We start from the raw sequence: 21230 nt of genomic DNA on the forward strand, positions 1-21230 counted from the left end.
TCATTCATTGATTAAATTTATTTTATTTTGTTTTTTACATTTATGTGCCACCCTTCCTCTGAGAATCACAGGGTGGTGTACGGACTAAAAACACAAGAATATGTAACAGAATAACAAACAAAACTATACCCCTGCCCCCACTTTAAAAGGCCATAAGTTGTTCTATCTGCCAAATGCCTAGGAGAAGAGATCTCTTTACCTGCTGCCTAAAAGATATGTAATGAAGGCACCAGGCGAGCTTCCCTGGGGACAGCATTCCACAAATGGGGAGCCACCACCAAAAAGGCCCCGTTCTCATGTTGCTGCCCTCTGGACCTCACGCGGAGGAGGCACATGAAGTAGGGCCTCAGATGATGACTGCAGGGTCGGTTCATATGGGGAGAGGCAGTTCTTGGGGCACTGTAGTCCTGGTACAGTTCTTGAAGTATTGCAGTCCAAATGCAGTTCTTCAGTACAGTGGTACCTCGGGTTACAGACACTTCAGGTTACAGACTCTGCTAACCCAGAAATAGTACCCCGGATTAAGAACTTTGTTTCAGGATGAGAACAGACATCGTGCTCTGGCGGCGCGGCAGGAGCGGGAGGCCCCATTAGCTAAAGTGGTAGCTCAGGTTAAGAACAGTTTCAGGTTAAGAATGGACCTCCGGAATGAATTAAGTACTTAACCCGAGGTACCACTGTACACTCATTCCTTGAATTGTGTAGGGTGATCTTTGGGGGAGTTTGAAGGAATGGGTGCTTCGGTCTTTTGGCAGGTAGTTGGGCTTGCAGCACATGTTGCCAACCAGCTGCTTTTGGGTAACTTCCATCCAGGCTTCTCCCTGTTTATCAATGGACTCCCCTCCCTGGTGCACGACAGATTGGCACTGAGGAACACACCAGTCGGTATGCTTCCAAGCTGCTTCCAGAACCAGGCAGCTGGGGATTTGGTGTGCAGTGAGGCCACAGAAATCCCATTGTGTGCCTTCCTCCACTTCCCAGCTGACTGGCACTGGAAACAGGTGAGGAGCATGCTAATTGGGATGCTTTTCAGTCCCAGTTTGCTGAGCAACAGAGGAGAAGGGAAATGCAATGGGATCTCATTGCACCAGGTGTGAAGGTGTTTTTTTTTTGTATATTAGTTTTTTAACATCATTTTCAACAGTAATTAAACATACTTTTACATCTTATTCAGTTTTTTTGACTTCCAGCAATCCTGTCTGAAAATTTTCCAATCTAATCTCTTAGTATGCATTTCTTATCTTCTCTATTACATTTCAAACTCATAACCCAATATCTCCATCTTTTTCTACTTTGTAACACTTCGTATATTTCTCCTTACAAAACTTCTTGTAACTAGCGTAATTTGTTGATTACAGTTGCTCTTCAAATTCATATACTTCTTCCAATCTTCTGTAAATCTCTGGTCCCACCGGTTTCAAATCCTTCCTGTCATTTTGTCCAATTCTGCATAGTCCATTAATTCACACCAGGTGTGAAAGTTTAAGCCCGCCCTATCCCTGTGTGATGAAGATGGGCATGAAAGATGTGCATGCAAGAGAGTGAGAGAAACTTAAGTAGGAGAGGGAAACTCGTCTGTGTTTGTGTGTGTGTGTGTGTGTGAGAGAGAGAGAGAGAGAGAGACAGACAGACAGACAGACAAACAGACAGACAGACAGACAGACAGACAGACCCACTGCCATTACTGACCCTGCCTGCCACCAGTATGCATTCCTCCCACTGCCACATGCAGCTCTGGGGGAGAAATATTGCCCACCTCTGAGCTAGACGGTCTTTGTGTCTCCTCCAGCTCCATTTCCAATTGATACTTGGACATCAGCATGGCTTTCCAGCAGTCCATCACATGGCGAAGTTTGAAGGGCTTCATTGAGCCCAGTTTATCGCGTGGGCGATGCTCCCTTGGCTGATCAACAGACAATCAACGTTAGACGTTATGCTTTGACTTCTTTGGCAAATTTGCTCAGCTTTGCAGGTGCTATGCTAAGCCCAGTACTTGGGCTTTTTGCTTCAAAATGCAGAGTATTTGAGTCAGGAGCTGGTGTGAGATTTGCCACCTTTTCATCTAGCACACTGAGGGTTAGCTTATCTGGGGTTAACTCTGAAGGCTTTCAAGGTCTAATTCATGACTTGTCGCTGCAGTGGGGAGGCCCTAGCCGTGCAGTATATTGATCACCCCACTGGATTATTTAGTTTATTGAATCTCCTTGCTTTCCTACCCTAATTAAAGCCAGATAAATACTTAGTGTTGCATATTGGAGGCTGCATGTTAGCAGTGACCTGGAAAGGGGTGGGGGTGGGGGGTGTAATTGAAAATGCAGTCAATTCAGGTTGATGACTTATGAACTAAGGAATGGCAGTCTCAAAGGGGGCTGCTGTTATCTTTTGGTCTGGCTTGTAGTTGAGTTGGCGAGACCTTCCTTGTGATGCTTTCTAGCACCCTTTGCCAACCTGCTGCCTTCCCGATGTTCTGGACTTCCATGGTGCTTGCCTCCTGAGCCCCAAACAAATCACGGAGAAGGGAAATCATCTTCCGAAAACTCAGTACTATTGTTGTTGTTTAATCATTTAGTCGTGTCTGATTCTTCGTGACCCCATGGACCAGAGCACGCCAGGCACTCCTGTCTTCCACTGCCTCCTGCAGTTTGGTCAAACTCATGCTGCTAGCTTCGAGAACACTGTCCAACCATTTCGTCCTCTGTCGTCCCCTTCTCCTTGTGCCCTCCATCTTTCCCAACATCAGGGTCTTTTCCAGGGAGTCTTCTCTTCTCATGAGGTGGCCAAAGTCTTGGAGCCTCAGCTTCAGGATCTGTCCTTCCAGTGACCACGCAGGGCTGATTTCCTTCAGAATGGATAGGTTTGATCTTCTTGCAGTCCACGGGACTCTCAAGAGTCTCCTCCAGCACCATAATTCGAAAGCATCAATTCTTCAACGATCAGCCTTCTTTATGGTCCAGCTCTCACTTCCATACATCTCTACTGGGAAAACCATAGTTTTAACTATACGGGCCTTTGTTGGCAAGGTGAGGTCTCTGCTTTTTAGTATGCTGTCTAGGTTTGTCATTGCTTTTCTCCCAAGAACTCAGTACTATAAAGAAACGCAAATACCAGTTGCTGGAAACCACAGGAGGGGAGAGGACTCTTCTGCTCGTGTTCTGCTCACTGGCTGCCCACAGCCATCTGGTTCGCCACAGTGAGAACGGGATGCTGGACTAGCAGGGCCATTGGCCTGATCCAGCAAGCTATTCTTACATTCTTAATACCTGGAGGTGGCCAGACAGAGACCACAGACCCACTGCCCAGGCAATGTGAAATTAGGCTGCAGATTGGCAAATGTTCCACCAGAGGCAGTCAATCACAGATTGCCCCTTGGGGGCCAACGGGCCTGGCTTCTGCCTAATCGGTGGTTATTGTCATTTATGTATTTGCTCAGACGCGGGGAGCTGTGCAAAGATAACGCTGATCCCGTCCACCCCTTGCCGCCGCCCCCTCCCCCATGCCTTCCACGCCAGTGGAGCGCAAACCCAGCTGGGCCAGAGGAGGAGGCTGAGATCAGCAGCCGGATATAATTGCATTTTGCTCCATAATCGCCCCCGGGGTCTGAGAAGACCCGTCTGTGTCTCTCCTCTCTCTCTCTCTCTCTCTCTCTCTCTCTCTCTCTCTCTCTCCCTCTTGATGCATCTTGGGGGGGTCAGTGTAAAAATTCAGCGGAAAGGCCACTCCTGGCCCTCGCCTGCTGGGCCATAAATCGTGCGAGAACCTTCCCTTTGCCTCCTGCGCCCGCTGGGCTTCACCACCCGGACCCGTAAGGCTGGCTCGTATTTCATGCTCTCCGCATCCCTCCTGATCCTTGATTTCTCATCATTGGGAGTCCCTGGTAGTTACATGTGCGCAGCTCCCTTCCAGAATGGGCTTGTGTTTTATAGCACTGCCACGGCGAGCGGAGGGTGGGGCGGGGGATACCTCCTTATTGTATTTATAAAAGGGGAGCCTGAGATTGATGGGGTGCCAGGAGGGATGATCACAAATCCAACGGTCTACAGCTGGCCTGCAGCAAGAAGAGAAGCGTGGAAGAGGGAGGAAGGGAGGGAGGGAATGTCCTTTTTGCCAGAGTTGTGTGATTTATATGAACAAAAGGCTATGTTGTAAATCTTGCCTTTTATAGTATGGTTCTCCATCAGGGCAATGGCAACACCTGGCCCTGTTAACACCCAGTCAACATAACCCTGGTTCTGAACAAGCCTTGTCGAGGCGAACTGATAAATGTGCTGTATTTACTGGCGTAAAAAAAGGTTCCTGCTCGCCACTTCTGCCAATATGAGAAATAAACTCTCTCGTCACATTTTTTTTACAGAGTGCTTTCTCTAACCCTTTAAGGCTTCAGTCTGGTATTATTCTTTTATATATATCTTTTATTAGACATATACCGCCTTTCTTTTCCAAGGAGCTCAAGGTAGTATATATGGTTCTACTCTTCCCCATTTCATCCTCACAATAACTCTACGAGGTAGGGTTAGGCTCAGAGATGATGGCTGTCCCAAAGCCACAACCACACCTTTTTTTGAGTATTCTGTGCTGAAGTTGCACAGCAAAGAGTTTGCTCACCCACTGAACTCATCACGAATGAAGCAAGCAGGAATGTTAGTGGGTGTGGGAATGTTCAGGGAGATAGGAGAGGATATTTTGTTTAATGATATCCTTCCTAACTTGCATTAGCAAGTTCTATATCTTAGCAGAGTTTAAACATTCCCCTTTAAATGCACAGCGGTTTGCTTGTTGCAAGCTCGTCTGAGCCTCTCTCTATAAGATTCCTGGTAAGATCCCTTCTTGTCCCTCTTAAAAAGAATAGACACAACAATCTTGTTAAAGTTTATATAAAAGTAATTTACTCACATTCATTCAGTTCACAGTTGGATCCCTGAAGGCAGACTCAGGTTACAAAAGTATATATACATGTGGAACTATCTCATAAGGGAGTTAGTCCCAAAATGGAGAAGAAGGACCAAAAGAAGAACGTGTGCTCCCCTGCCCAGATTAAGCCACACTCACATCTAGTCACATGCAGAGGAAGTTTGTCCCAGCTCAGGAGGAAACGGGAAGTTTTCTCCTAGCTGGTACAAAGCATCCCGTAGCCTAGCATGTCCATTCTAGGAATGTTGTACTTGACTGCTATGTGTTTCACATCCCACAGTGGGAACAGGAACAAGTTATGTCTCATCAGTTGTGATGTCACAGTAGGGTTCCCATGCAACAATATAGGTTTCCATGACCCTGGAGGGGTCAAAGTTCAGAGTCTCAGAAGCCTAACCATGAAACAGGAAGCTGCCCTGTGCCATGAGAAGACTATGGTGGCTCTCCTTCATTGCAGGCTTCTAAAGATAGGTATGATGGCCATCTCTCAGGGATTCCCTAGGTGTCAATCAGGTAGGGATGGGAAAGACTCCCTTTCTGAGATCCCGGAGAGCTGCAACTGCCTGTGTGGACAATATTGAGGTAGATGGATGTCATGGCGCTGTCAGGAATGGGATTTCCAGAGTGAGGAATTAACTCTTTGTTGTCAAAAATACACTTACAAGTTAGGGACACACAGGTCCACCAGTCCTTTGTCTCTGAGCTACTCCTAGGTGTGCACCTGACGAGGCAATTGCCCCACCCCTGACCTTGGCTTATGTATCTCCCCCATCCAAGCTGCAAGCAAGCAGGCAAAGACTGTGCCTCCATGTAACCTGCTTCTGCTCCTCCCGCTTCAGTCCTCTTCTGGTCCTGGGAGTCAGTGGAGCAGGAGAGATGGGGGCAGGAGCAGGAGATGTGGAAGCTCTTGACCCTACACCAGCCTGACCCATCTCTCCCTCCTCCTGCACCTGACCTCCAGTCTCCAATCCTGCAGCTGCTCCTGCCTCTCTTCTCCTGGCTGCTGCAGGCTCTAATAATAATAATAATAATAATAATAATAATAATAATAATAATTTATTATTTATACCCCGCCCATCTGGCTGGGCTTCCCCAGCCACCCTGGGCGGCTCCCAACAAAACACTAAAATACAATAACCTATTAAACATTAACAGCTTCCCTAAACAGGGCTGCCTTCAGATGTCTTCTAAAAGTTTGGTAGCTGTTTTTCTCTTTGACATCTGGTGGGAGGGCGTTCCACAGGGCGGGTGCCACTACCGAGAAGGCCCTCTGCCTGGTTCCCTGTAACTTGGCTTCTCGCAGTGAGGGAACCGCCAGAAGGCCCTCGGTGCTGGACCTCGGTGTCTGGGCAGAACGATGGAGGTGGAGACGCTCCTTCAGGTATACTGGACCGAGGCCGTTTAGGGCTTTCAAGGTCAGCACCAACACTTTGAATTGTGCTCGGAAACATAGTGGGAGCCAGTGTAGGTCTTTCAAGACCGGTGTCCAATCCCTTCCAAATCCCTGGTCCCTTCTTGCAAGGCAGTCTCCAAGCCTGCTTCTCCCAGTGCCTGCTCCTCAGTATCCAGCCACCACTCCCCAGTGTTCAGTCAGTCCTTGACCATGGCCATTGGTCGGACTTCCAAAGGAACAAAGGCAAGTTCCCTTTGTTTCTGTGTCCCTGCTCTCCTTGTTATTTGCAGCCTTCTTTTCCCCTAGAATTTGTGGCTTGGGAAGAGAGAGCCCCCCCTCCCTCTCGGATCGTATTCTTCCTCTCTCGCAAGTCCTGCAAGTATGAAATAAACCCTCGGAAGATGCGTGCTACGTGTTGCTCCGGCAAACAGCAAATAAATCACAAGGCCATCCAGCAATAAATCTTTCATGAGATTTGGGCTGTCTGAACTCTGGCGACTGTGCGGGAAGCGTATAAATTTCTCTCGCAGGGAGGGCGGGGTGGAAAGGGGTAGGTGGGTTGGGGGCTTAAGGGAGCCAGGATCTCCCGATGCCGTTATTAACTTTGGAAGCACTTGATGAGTTTAGATTCATTAAGTGTTTCGCAGCCTTGTTAATTCAATAAGTGCGGATGACACTGTTATGTAAGACAACGATCAGTAATTTGGGAGGGAAATGGGTAGGAGGGGAAGGGAGCGAAGGAATATCAAAGCAGTCATTGCACAGCAGAATACTTAATCCTTCTCCCCTCCAGAATGAGCAAAACTTTACTGTTTTCCCACCCTGTTTTTTTTTAAGTCTGGGGATTTAAAATTAATATGAGCTGTGACTCAGGCTTTTGGTTCTGGCAGATAGGGCCGCCCTAATTGCTGAGAGGAGAATTAAAAGATTGGAACATGAATGGCATTGCACTGGCTATTGTCTCCTGCCTGTTCTTAGGTGACGTGGTAATGAGGATTTAATGGAGACAGTTCTTCATATTCAGCGCTTCTAGGAATCTGATTGTGATGCAGATTGGGGGAGTTGGTCCTTAATATGGAACTTCATAGTGTGTGCAAAGCAGGCTACAGAAACAGGCAGGGGGAAGAACCGCCCCCCCAAACACACCAAAATATTGTTACATACCCACCCAATCTCCATGCAGTGAAAGATTCCAGGGGTTCCAGAAGCAGAGTGTGTTATTGGGGCAACTCGCTTGCTATTGTGATGATTGGGGTTGAGAGATGTGAAAGTTGGGCTGTTGGGTGACTCATTTTCCAGGGGCAATGCTCCCATGAGGTGTCAGCTCGTTCGAGTAAGTGCAGAGCTCACAATGACCCAGAATGAATTCCGATGGCTTACGAAGCACAGATAAAATTGGTGTATATGTGTCTCTGTGTGTGCGTGCAAGAAGACAAAACAGCACCTACTCAGGGCACTGTGACCTTTTCTTAGCAACGCACTGTGCTAGCCAGCTCAGAGGATCCAGTTTTTAACAAACTGGCCCACATCCTTTTGGGATGGAGATGTGCAGGTCTAGACTTCATTTTTATTTTTTTAAATTCCATGGGGAAAAACAACAACCTAAAACTAAATTTTCTCTTTGACAATATTTTAAAAAATTGATTACAGACCTGTAGTAGCAACTCAATAGTTGTGTGTTTTTAGCATTCTGCCACAAGAGAATACAAGAATAGTAAGGACGCTTTCCAGACTTGTGGGCTGCAAGTGATAACTGCTTTCTTTTTTACTGAAATGAAAAGCTAAGATTTTCCAGGATTTTGTTGAGAATTGGGTGCAGGCGAGCCATTAAGACTCATGTTATTCTCAGCTATCTTTCAATGTAGCTTGAGGTGCTCCCAATACAACCCAATTCTGGGGCAGGGAGGTGGGGATTGGTCTGAGTGTACGTATAAATAGCTGTGAAAAAACAAAAGATGTGAGTTTAGGCCAGGAGTGGGGAACCTATGCCCCACCCCAGATAGTATTGGACTACAACTCCCATCAACCCTGACCATTGGCTATGCTGACCAGGGCTGAAGGGCACAGGTTTCTCCAATGAAAATAAGGATGTCCCATTCCATAATAATAACTTTACTATTTATACCCCACACATCTTACTGGGTTGCCCCAGCCACTCTGGCGACTTCCAACATGTATAAAACATTAAACATAAAAAAGACTTCCTTATAAAGATTGCCTTCAGGCAATTCAGGGGCTGGATAACTCCATACCCTCCAACATTTCTTCAGTGAAAATAGGGACATCCTAAGGAAAAGTGGGACGTTCTGGGATCAAATCAGAAACCGGGATGGCTTCTCTAAATCAGGGATGTCCCTGGAATTATCCAGGGACACTTGGAGGGTCTGTCATGCGTGCTCCATTCCCTAGACCTAGAGCCAGTGTGGTGTAGTGGTTAAGAGTGGTAGACTCATAATCTGGTGAACTGGGTTCGCTTCCCTGCTCCTCCACATGCAGCTGCTGGGTGACCTTGGGCCAGTCACACTTCTCTGAAGTCTCTCAGCCTCACTCACCTCACAGAGTGTTTGTTGTGGGGGAGGAAGGGAAAGGAGAATGTGAGCCGCTTTGAGACTTCTTCGGGTAGTGATAAAGCTGGGTATCAAATCCAAACTCTCCCTCCTCCTCCTCCTCCTCCTGCTCCTCCTCCTCCTCTTCTTCTTCTTTCCCCAACCTCATGAGCTCCAGTTCTTTTGGACTACAATTCCCATCATCTATGGTAAAAAGGTAAAAAGGTAAAGGACCCCTGGATGGTTAAATCCAGTCAAAGGCAACTATGGGATATGGTGCTCATCTCACTTTTCAGGCCAAGGGAGCCGGTGTTTGTCCACAGACAGCATTCCGGGTCATGTGGCCAGCATGACTAAGCCACTTCTGGTGCTGGGATGTTGATGGGAGTTATAGTGTAAAACAGGGAACCAGGTGAAGGAAGGCTCTAGGAGAATTCTGCAATATGTAGCTTTGGGATTAGTGTTGCTTGCCTGGGTTAATACCTGTTCAACCTGTACCTAAAAAATAAACCTTGCTGAAAATAAATATTCCTTGGAATCTTTACAAGAGAGGATTATGTGCCTTGCCAACAATCTCACAAAAGGACACCCATTCAGTCTGACAGCTCTCAAACTGGGCTGGGCAGTGCTTCCATTTTTGCAAACAGTACTTCTCCATTCCACCCCTTCTTGTTCTACTTATCTCCAGTTTTTGCCAGCGGGGATCGAGGGAAAGATCCAATTTCCTTGAAACCCTGAATATTTCATGTGGAGTTGTGCTAAGTACACAAATGCAGATTTCCCTTAATTCATTTAATTAATTCTGGCTGTGGAAGTTAAATCTCCTTTCCATAGAATTTGGAGTCTCTCTGTCTACTTTTCCTTTAAAATGAAAACGGCAATTTCCACCATTATTGTTTGGTACCATCAGAGAGGAGGAGAAGGAGGAAGCCACCTTATCTTACCTTGTGTGGTGCAGGGATGGAATTGTTTGCTGGAAATGACCAGAGCGGATTTTTCTGTGTTAGGGACTTTTGTGTGGTGCTCATAGCCTCTGGTTCTTCTGGTACATGGAAGCTGGCCCACTTCTGAAAACGAGATGGAGTCTTGGCCTGATCCAGCAGGACTCTTCTGGCATGTGGGTTGCTTTGAGAGTAGCTAGGCAGTGAGTGATGCCTCTAGCTCAAACAGATGTTGGATGCTATCTCATTCATACAGGACTTGATCTCCTTCCGCAGGGCCTGTAAGACAGAGCTATTCCACCTGGCCTTCAATTTGAATTAGCCTGATCCTTTATTCCCTTTCCCCTTTCCTCTTCCATGAAGAAACCCTTTCTGGGACCCCACATTTAAATTCTTCCCTCGTCTCCTTGCTGTCTCTAGTAGGACCAACTTGGCCATTTAGCCCTGGTGATCATTTGATGTCTACTGACTGGTTCCCCCCCCCCCCAAAAAAAATGACCCCTGAATTTTTGAATTTGATTGATATTGATGCTGCATTTTATGTTGTATTTTATGCTGTTTTATGATGTTTTTAAGTCACATTTTAATCAATGTTTTATATTTGCTGCTAGCTGCTAGTTTTATACCAGGAAGGGTGGGGTATAAATAAAATTATTTTATTATTTTTATTATTATTATCATACCCAGATCAGACTAAATGTCCCTCAAGGCCAGGTTTCGCTAGACTACAACTCCCACAATCTCCGACCACTTGCCTTGCTGGCTGGGGCTAATAGGAGTTGTAGTACAAAATATCTAGAGGTTGCTATGCTGGAGAAGGCTGACTTGAAGTCCAGTACAGTGGTACCTTGGGTTAAGAACTTAATTCATTCTGGAGGTCCGTTCTTAACCTGAAACTGTTCTTAACCTGAGGTACCACTTTAGCTAATGGGGCCTCCTGCTGCCGCTGCACCGCCGGAGCACGATTTCTGTTCTCATCCTGAAGCAAAGTTTTTAACCCGAGGTACTATTTCTGGGTTAGCGGAGTCTGTAACCTGAAGCGTCTGTAACCTGAAGTGTCTGTAACCCGAGGTACCACTTTATCTGACTTGGCTACAGCTGTCTTAAGGACTATGGGCAACTGGCTGTTCTTTCTAGATGAGAGCAAGGAAGGAATCTAGGAATTCAGGCAGCTACCAAGCCAGACTTATTGGTCCATCCACACCAGTGGATCTCAAGAGATGTTCTCTGGACCACACTTTCAGAATCAAACTTTGCTCGTGCCGCTCCAAATACTTTATTGGTAAGAAATCTATTGGAAAATGAAAAGAAACGACTCGTAGCCCTGCTTGATTTTTGACACAGAACACAACTACTTTATAATATGACCTTGGGACATCCAGAAAGTATAAAAGAATGCAGCTACGTAAGAACACTAACCATTCCCAAAATATAATTATAAACGAGCCTCTTACATATGTACCTTAAGTATGTATACAAACTGAATGAGAGCTCCCTTTTGCCTAGTAATCTCATTTACAGTAGGTCTAATTTGAAACAAGCTCTCATCAGCACAAAGAAGCCTTTCTCTTTGCTGACCTTTCCTATTTGTCAGAGTTGAAAATCCTTGTTCACAACAACCTGTCATGGAGAACTGTAGAAAAATAACCAATGCTTTTAAAGAGAGGCAAGGATACTGTTTTCGGACATGCTCTACGGGGAGCTGAGTTCCGGCACCAGGCTCATTGGCAGACCCAACTCTGTGTTACAAAGATGCCTGGAGACATGAGAAGAAGGATGTCAACATTAACCCCACTGTGTGGGAATCCCTTGCAGATGACCATAACACCTGGAGATAATCAGTCAAGTTGTATATCCACAGTGGTGACCACATGGCCGCTGGGAGGAGCAGAGAGAGAAGGAATGCGCTGGTGCATCTGCACAGCAGCCTAGCTAGCCGCTCGGGTGCCGGGTGTGGTGCGTGCATCCTGCATCCAGGGGCGGGGCGAGCCTGTCAGGATCCACAGAATGCTGTGTGAGATAGTAGGTCTGCAGGCTTGAGTTTGCTAGCTGATGCAACTGGCTGATGCAACCAGCCTGCAATACTTTCTATGGAAGTCCTGGGTCAGAAAGACTCAGCAGTAATGTGCTGCCAGTTGATTGGCTGTCATCGGTTTAAAAGGGAAACCTGTCCAGCAGTAAAGGTGGTGGTGTAGAAGAGTGTGGTCAGAGAGAGATAGATAGAAAGGTCTTCCTATTTGCCTTAAGGTGCAGCCAGGTACTCTGTTTGACTGTATGAACTGCAGATATCTGTATATATAAAGGTAAAGGGACCCCTGACTGTTAAGTCCAGTCGTGGCCGACTCTGGGGTTGCGGCGCTCATCTTGCTTTATTGGCCGAGGGAGCCAGCGTACAGCTTCCGGGTCATGTGGCCAGCCATTTACCTTCCCGGAGATTGTTAGCTGCTTCGAGACCCCTTAGGGTAGTGATAAAGCGGGATATCAAATCCAAAATCCAAACTCTTTTCTCCTGCCGCACCCTTTGAGAACCACAAGTCTGCACCCTCTAGGGTTCCAGACAGGGACCATGTTCAGCCCTACCTGGAAATGATGAGGATCGAATCTGGGACCTTCTGTATGCATAGCATGCATGTTCTACCATTGAGCTCTAGTCCTTCTCATCAAAGGGCAAAGGTCCTTGCTCCTGCTGCTCCTCTGGTTGGTGGATGGGCTAGGCTGGCTTTCCCCTTGCACCAGCCCTCCTCCTCTCCCTTCCCTTGAATCTCAGCTCCACACGTAGTTAAAGGCAGCAGCGGGCTTTATTTAAAACACTACCCCACCCCGAAAGAATCCATTTCTGTTCTTCTGCGTAGCCCATTCCACAGTCATTGCTTTTTGCCTCCCAGTTTCAGCTCCTGCTCCACCTTGCTTTGTTGATAATAAGTTTTTGGAAGCAGCACAGGAGGAAGGGACGGCTGACTGCATTTCATGCATGATGAATTGGCCCACATCCCTGAGATTAGATCTGAGGTGGCTCTTCCCTCCCTTCACCTGATCCATTGGGCAAACTCTTTGCGCAGCCAAATAAATTGCTCTTCCCTTCAAGGCAGGGGAAGTATCTGTCTGTCTCTAAGGTAGGCGGCGATACAGAGGTTGTCGGAGCCTCCTGAGTGAGGCCAAGGTCTCCTGGTACAAAATAGGTCTAAAGACTAATTTTGATGTCTGTGTACAAGAGAGAGAGAGAGAGAGAGAGTGTTAAACCACTGCCTCCTGTTCTCACAGTAGCCAATAGTGGGAAACTCAAAAAGCAGTATCTGTGCAAAACAGCACTCTCTCTCTATTTGCAGTTCATCTGCAACTGGCATTTAGAGAGGCCTACCACATCTGGTGGCGCTGTGGGTTAAACCACAGAGCCTAGGGCTTGCTGATCAGAAGGTTGGCGGTTCGAATCCCCACAATGGGGTGAGCTCCCATTGCTCGGTCCCTGCTCCTGCCAACCTAGCAGTTCAAAAGCATGTCAAAGTGCAAGTAGATAAATAGGTACCACTCTGTCGGGAAGGTAAATGGTGTTTCCGTGCACTGCTCTGGTTCGCCAGAAGTGGCTTAGTCGTGCTGGTCACATGACCCGGAAGCTGTATGCTTCCTCCCTCTGCCAATAAAGCGAGATGAGAGCCGCAACCCCAGAGTCGTCTGCAACTAGACTTAATAGTCAGGGGTCCCTTTACCTTTACCTTTACCACATCCGACAGTGGACGGCGAACATACGGTAGTTATTGTGACTAGTAGGCACTGAAAGCCTTACCGTCCATTGAGTTGTCCAAAGCCAGCCAAGTTGTTGGCCAGCACTGTCTTCTGTGGGACACAGCTCCATAGTTTTACCATGTGTCGTGTGAAATGCTTCTGTGAAGTGTTCTTTGGGGTGCTACTAAGTTTACAAAGCTATTGTTTACAAAGCTATTGTACTAACAACCTTACTATATGCTTGTGAAACATGGACCACTTATAAATGCCATCTCCAGCTCCTCGAAAGATTCCTTCAACAGTGTCTCCGGAAATTTTTACACATACTTAGGAAGCCAGGCGAACTAATACCAGTGTACTAGAAGAAGCAAAGATCAAGCAGTATCAAAGCAATGATTATTCAACATCAATTTTGTTGGACTGGTCATGTTGTGCGGATACCTGATGATCGTCTTCCAATGCAACTACTCTATTCCAGACTTAAAAATGGAAAGCATAGAATCATAGAATCATAGAGTTGGAAGAGACCACAAGGGCCATCGAGTCCAACCCCCTGCCAAGCAGGAAACACCATCAGAGCACTCCTGACATATGGTTGTCAAGCCTCTGCTTAAAGACCTCCAAAGTAGGAGACTCCACCACACTCCTTGGCAGCAAATTCCACTGTCAAACAGCTCTTACTGTCAGGAAGTTCTTCCTAATGTTTAGGTGGAATCTTCTTTCTTGTAGTTTGGATCCATTGCTCCGTGTCCGCTTCTCTGGAGCAGCAGAAAACAACCTTTCTCCCTCCTCTATATGACATCCTTTTCTATATTTGAACATGACTATCATATCATCCCTTAACCTCCTCTTCTCCAGGCTAAACATGCCCAGCTCCCTTAGCCGTTCCTCATAAGGCATCTTTTCCAGGCCTTTGACCATTTTGGTTGCCCTCCTCTGGACACGTTCCAGTTTGTGCTGGTGGTCAACAAAAGAGGTTTAAAGACTGTCTCAAGGCAAATCTAAATAAAGGGCAGTATAAACACTGACAACTGGGAAACACTGGCCTGTGAGTGCTCCAGTTGGAGAACAGCCTTTACCAAAGGTGTCATGGGCTTTGAAGACACTCAAACTCAGGACGCAAGGGAGAAATGTGCTAAGAGGAAGGCATGCTTGGCGAATCCACACCGTGATCAACTCCCACCCGGAAACCAATGTCCCCACTGCGGAAGGACGTGTGGATCCAGAATTGGCCTCCACAGTCACTTACGGACTCACTGTTAAAACCCTGTTTATGGAAGACAATCTTACTTGGCTACGAGGGATCACCGAAGAAGAAGAACACAGAGCATAGGAGGCAAAGTATGAGAATTGTGGGTGCCGGCCTGATTTAAGTGCAAGCAGTGGTGACGCTAGTTTGTATAGAAGCTAAACGAATTTGAACTAAATGTGGGGCGGTCATGAGCTCTTCCTAGTCCCTCCTGCTTCTCTTAGACTTCTCATTTCAATTCATTTTTCATTTATTATATTTCTATGTGGCTTTTCACTCACCTGAGTCGCAACGAGGCTTACATACAATAAGTGACACAGTAGAGCATCACAACGGCAACGTAAATTATATAAAATAATCAAAAATCATCAGTAAAAAAACCCCACCTTCTATAAAACACTATTTAAAAAAAAACTTAGAAAATTAGATAAACAGCACAGCCACAAGAAAAGTCATATTATAAAATTCACAAAACATTACAACTCTCATAACCCACAAAACTTAGCAACGTTAACTAGCTAACAACCAAAAACAAGCTGAGCGCTACTGAAGTCACACACACACTCACCTGTGTGACTGTGGAAGACTCATAGTCTTCCACTCAGTTCATCAAAAAACACATTCACATAATGGCTGTTGTAGCTTCTGGTCTGCCTGCCCCAGCCCTCTCTAGCATCTAGCTTGGCCAATGACTACCAGAGTCCGCCCTACTCCATTGTGATGCGGAGCAGTCCAGCCAATCACCAGAGTCTTCTCAAATGACATGTTGATTGTTGGCCAGAGGCAAAAGGTTCTGAATGTCATATGCTTTGCAAGAAGCAGGTCTCAGCTTCAGTCCCCAGTATTTCCAGGTGGGGCTGCAGATGACTTCTGTCCTCAAACTCTTGAGAAGACAATACAGAGCTGGATGAGGCAATGTAAGGTGGCTCCCTCTGCTCCTATTTGGTATTTTCTCATTTGCTTTGGAACACACATCTGCTGGGAATTGCTGGGAGCACATTGATTTCTTTGGGGTTTACACTGGGGAACTTCTGGCTAGCTTATGCTATGGAAATAAGGTCTGAGGTTTTTCTTTCTTTCTTTAGCAATGTTAAAAGCATCCACCTCTTGGGCCCGGTTGTACTTTTATTCAGTAAAAGTGAAAAAATGAAGAGATGAAAAATAGCAATAAAATATTTTCCCCTTCTCCAGCATAAAATCCAATACTTGGAGGAAAGGAATGGATCAGTAAAGTGGGTTTTAAAAACAAATTGGCACAGACTCCCTATAACTCCCCCACCCATCTTCTTAAACAGGATGTGCAGCAGACCTTTAGCACTTAGAGAAATTGACACATGTGGACATAGCTAAATCGGAAGGCAAAATAAGCCATGAAATTCTTTTACATCTGTTTCACACGGTTGAACTATATAGCTAGTTATATGAATAGAGTTCAGCTTCCAAACATTGACTTGGTTAACACAATAAATTTATGGCTTGCAAAATCATAGCTTAGCAGGCAGGAATGAATGCTGGCATTGCATGTTCCTCTTCACCGCTCTCTTCCTCTCTCATCAGTGCTTACATCCAGGTTTAATTAAATCACAGTTAACTGTTACATCTGCAACAGGGAACCATGGTTTAATGCCAGTTTATTCAACCAGGTTCTTAAAACATGGTTTAAAGTTGGTTTAAGATCCTGGTTAGTAAGCTGACATTAACCGATGGTTCCCCATTGCTTGAATGCTACTCTGTGTAAAAGGCTCCCAGCATGTGAAAAAGTTGCACAACGAGAAGGCTTGGCTTAAAACTCTTCTTCTGGTTATGCTCGATCAACATGGCAAAGAAGTATTTTTGCCATGAAAGGTTGCCAACTTTGGATTGCCTTCTGCTTCTGCACTTTTAACAGTTGCTTGGTCAGTGGAAGTCTCCGAGTTAGTTGGTGCTTTAGAAACAATAACAAATTAGATTTATATAATAAGAAGGGAAGTAAGGTAATAATTTGCTGCATATAACTATATGATCGAGAACGCAGGGAAGGGTGATGTGAGGAAGTCTAAAGATTATGAAAATATGGTTTATGAACAATTTTATTCTATTTGTATTTTCTTTTTTATTTCTTCTTTATCTTATAATTTTATTTTGATTTCTCTGTTTGTTATATGGTGATGGTATTTTTGATGTTTGGTGGTTTGTTTGTTGTTTAAAAATTATAATAAATATCTTTTTTAAAAAAAAAAATAGAAACAATAACAAATTACAACACCAGGGAATCTTCTCATCTCAGGCCTAGAAGGAAAAAACAGTCACCCTAAAACTGGATATTAAAAACCTGTTGCATGTATAGACCCCGTAGCCACCCCCCCATAAAGAAGACACCAGGACACAAATATTATGCTAAGACTGTGAGTGGTATTGGCTTAGGCATTGTATGAACCCGACTATATCTGACTCCTGCCCACTGTGCAGGAGGTCCAGTAAGGGTAAACCACCAGAAAGGGGAGCCCTGTCGATGCAGACCAACTTGGGCTCCCCCAGATGTTCCCGTTGGGGTCATGGCATGGCCCTAGCTCCGCCCTGGGCTTCAGACAAGATCCACACCCCCGGATTACTTTAACGGAATACCCTTAAGCTTGGAGGGGCAGGTGATGGCCGCACCTCCCCTCCCCCATCAAAAGGTCGAACAACGCCTAACCGCAAAACCGTGAGGATTGCTACGAGGTAGGCGAAAACCAAATGACCCCATGCCAATTTTGCCAAGTGGAAAAATTCCTACCAGGTCCCTCAATGGCGACCAACGGTGGTCCATAGCAAGGCCAATGAACAGCAACCTGTAAAATAGGGAGGGCAGGAGTTTAAAGGAAGTGAGCAAAGAGGGGACCCTCTGGCTCATGCCAAAGCTTAAATTGCCATGCCCCCCCCCCAGCCACCGGATTGGCCGGCTGGACGACGACATGGCCGGGATCTCCCGGGCAACACAGGACCTCATCCCCCGCCCCCAGAGGAGAGTGGGTGGCCACGTGGTCCACCGCAACTCCTCCCAACGGTGAAGTGGAGCGGACTTCTCTGTGGTGGAAGTGGCTTCCAGATGGCTCCATGCATGGACCAGGTGGCTGCTCTTCTTGAAACACTTCATCTCCAAGATGAGCACCTGCCGGTACCTGCCCAAGGAAGACTGAGAATAATCTCCACTCCTGTCACCTGGAGGTACTTCTTCCTTCCTGTTGTCAGTACTGGCAACAGGACGGTCGCTGCAATTTGCCACCCCGAAACAGGAACCCAAACACCGTCCAAGGCAGTGCCTTCAGCCCATCAACTCATGATCATGCTGGCTGAAAACGCCCCAAAATAATCATTGGGATTGTTCTATGAGTTCTCCCACATTCTAGGCTCAAGCTGCACCTGACATTGCAGTTCTCCACTGTTGTTTTTGAAACCCAAATTTACCCTGGACAGACAGTGGTTCAGGTAGAACAAAGGAGGACAAAGGGAGAGTGCTTAACTCTTGACAGCACCTGTCCCATGCTGTTATTCCAGATGTTGAAGCAGGTTGGGAGGAAATTTGAGGAATATCTGGGGCCTTCATATCTTAAGGTTAAGCAGTCTCTTCAGCTTGCCTTCCTCCATCCTGAATTCTGGGTTGGAGACAGAACTTCATGTAAAGCATAGCTTGAACCTCATATTTGTTGTCATGCACTGAACTTGTGTTTCAGTACTTTGGGAATTAAATTTTACCCTGGCAGGAGCTCCAGGAACTAAGAGCCATGTTCCTGGACCACTGAAATGTTGTTTTAACAAGCCTGTTTTATTTCTTAGTTAGGAAAAGCACCCATGCTTTGTGGAACTGTCCTTTCAACTACAGTAGTCCAAACATGCATAAACATTGGAACTAAAACTACCTTCCCCAGCACTTTTGAATTAAGTTACGACCGGCTGGACTTCACCAATGGAGGCCCAACTAACACTTTGTGCTCACAGTCGCCAGGTCTAATTAGAGAGACATTCTCTTGGTGTCTCTTTTTTCGCTCGCTGGCTCTTGCAAAAGTCACAGCCGTCGAGCCTTAGTGTAGGTTTTTCTTCCACCTTCCTAATTGGAGCGTTCGCCCCAGCTATTTGCTCTTAAGACATTTACAAGAGACATTACACATTTTTCGCAGATCTCTTGGCAACTCTGCAACTGTGGAACAGCTGCTAGCAAAGCACAGAGAACCCGAATCGGGGGCGGCAAGCTTCAAGAGATTACTATGATACTTGCTCTTTTGCCCCAGAAATCTCTGAGCATAACAGAAAGAAATCGAAGAAACTGCTAGTTAGTTCAGTCAGTGGTTTTGGGGGGAAGTAACACTAAACAGGGATTAATTGATGCCCTCCCCCCACTCATATGCCCCGACTTTTTACCTCCACAGGTATGTCAGGAGATCAAAACTTTTTGCTTCCACTTTAAAAATATTTCCTTTTTCCCTCTGAACTCAGGGAAACTCTGGTTATTTTAAACGTTGGTTTGAGCAAGCCATGGTTTCTGACCCTGGTTTGTTAACACACTGTAGATTAAACTAACCAGAGTTCAGATGCAACAAGGAACCCTTGTTAGTTCAAAAGTGTATGCTTCCAATTGCCTCCTTGTAGCTACACTGAAGGGCAAAGGGAACATGCATGTCAGAGGCATGATGCTGCGTGTGCATGTAACATACAACCATAATTTAGTGGCAGGTTAGCCAACGCAGTGAGTGCACCAAGCAAGATGCTGTGGACTGCTGCTCCAGTTCCATCCAATTCTCCTGGGTTTCAGGCAGAGTTGTCTGCCAGCCCTTTTTGGAGATGTCAGGAATTGAACCACAGAATTTGAATGCGGAAGTGGTTTGAATGCGGAAGGAGCGGGGAAGCGAACCCGGTTCACCAGATTACGAGTCTACCACTCTTAACCACTATACCACACTGGCTCCCCATTCTGGATCTAGCCCATCTCCCCATCTGTACTTGGAATGTTTACTTGGAAGCAAACCCCACCGATGAATCCAGAAATTCCTGTGTGGGATTTGATTCAGGTAAATTCAGGTTGCCCAATTACTTTGGATTTGGTGCTCTATGCAAGAAACATGCTTCCACCCTCTCCAAGAACATTTTTTGTGGTAAGGAAAGTGCCCTGGAAAGTGTGGGATAACAATTGTTTGATGTGATGTCATATAATCTCCACGCCAGGAATGCTCAATAAACAGCTGGGTTTTGCAAACCCTTTGGGAAACATCGTGCAAAAAAAATTAAAATCAGAAGAATTCTCAGTAAACAGTGAGTATTGCGTAACCTTCTGGCACACTTTTTTTTTGGGGGGGAGAGAAAAGAAATATAATCAGAATAAATACTCAATAAACAGCCAGGTTTGCATAACCTTCTTGGAAATTTTGTGCAAACCCCGCACAAACACCCAAAGGCATGCTCAATTAACAGGTTATCTAGAAGCTACCTTTGAGCCACAACCCAAGCACTCTTCTGAAATGGGTGAGACACTCCCAGTCCATGTCTTATACTGCCAAGTCTGCACATGAATTCCAACTCAGGTGCTTGGCCCCAGAGTCTTTCTGCCTTTTGCTGATATACAACAACTTTCAAGCCTTGGCTTCTCCATACTTCCATTTGCCCTGGTGCTTCCCCCCAGGAAGAGCTGCTCTTTACTACTGAATCAGAGTAAATGTCAACCGACTTTTCCACAGATTGTTGTTTGCTCCGAATCAGCACCAAAGAGCAGCTCTTCCTGGAGGAAGCAGCAGGGCAAATGGAAAAGCGCTTGAACCTGTGCCTAGAAAGTCCAGGACAAGCAAGAAACTGCTCAGACCTATGCTTTCTAGGCAAGTGAATGTGGAAGAGCACTGTTACTGAATCCCAAACAGTTTCAATGCTAGAGTTGCTCATAGCTCAGTGGTTTGAATGCGGAAGTGGTTTGAATGCAGAAGTGGTTTGAATGCAGAAGTGGTTTGAATTCAGAAGGAGCGGGGAAGTGGTTTGAATTTGACCTGTTAATTGAGCATGCCTTTGGGTGTTTGTGCGGGGTTTGCACAAAATTTCCAAGAAGGTTATGCAAACCTGGCTGCTAATTGAGTATTTATTCTGATTATATTTCTTTTCTCTCCACCCCCCCAAAAAAATGTGCCAGAAGGTTACGCAATACTCACTGTTTACTGAGAATTCTTCTGATTTTAAATTTTTTTTGCACGATGTTTGCCAAAGGTTTTGCAAAACCCAGCTGTTTATTGAGCATTCCTGGCGTGGAGATTATATGACATCACATCAAACAATTGTTATCCCACACTTTCCAGGGCACTTTCCTTACCACCAAAAATGTTCTTGGAGAGGGTGGAAGCATGTTTCTTGCATAGAGACCAAATCCAAAGTAATTGGGCAACCTGAATTTACCTGAATCAAATCTGACACAGGAATTTCTGGATTCATCGGTGGGGTTTGCTTCCAAGTAAACATTCCAAGTAAAGATGGGGAGATGG

General features: G+C 45.9%; 1 protein-coding gene and 1 long non-coding RNA gene across 6 annotated transcripts in view; one reads left to right on the forward strand and one right to left on the reverse strand.

Annotated features, from left to right (window-relative positions):
- The window catches only part of PLXNA4 (plexin A4), a 600353-nt gene that overhangs the window by 349665 nt on the left and 229458 nt on the right, over positions 1-21230 (forward strand). The window lies entirely within an intron of this gene.
- Positions 12568-15454, reverse strand: LOC310687081. The gene is made up of 2 exons (XR_014516200.1): positions 15326-15454; positions 12568-12989 (listed from the first exon to the last, which is right to left on the reverse strand). It is a non-coding gene; the product is annotated as an uncharacterized lncRNA (long non-coding RNA).

Source organism: Podarcis liolepis (assembly GCF_965112155.1).
Source record: "Podarcis liolepis genome assembly, chromosome: 10".
Taxonomy (NCBI): domain Eukaryota; kingdom Metazoa; phylum Chordata; class Lepidosauria; order Squamata; family Lacertidae; genus Podarcis; species Podarcis liolepis.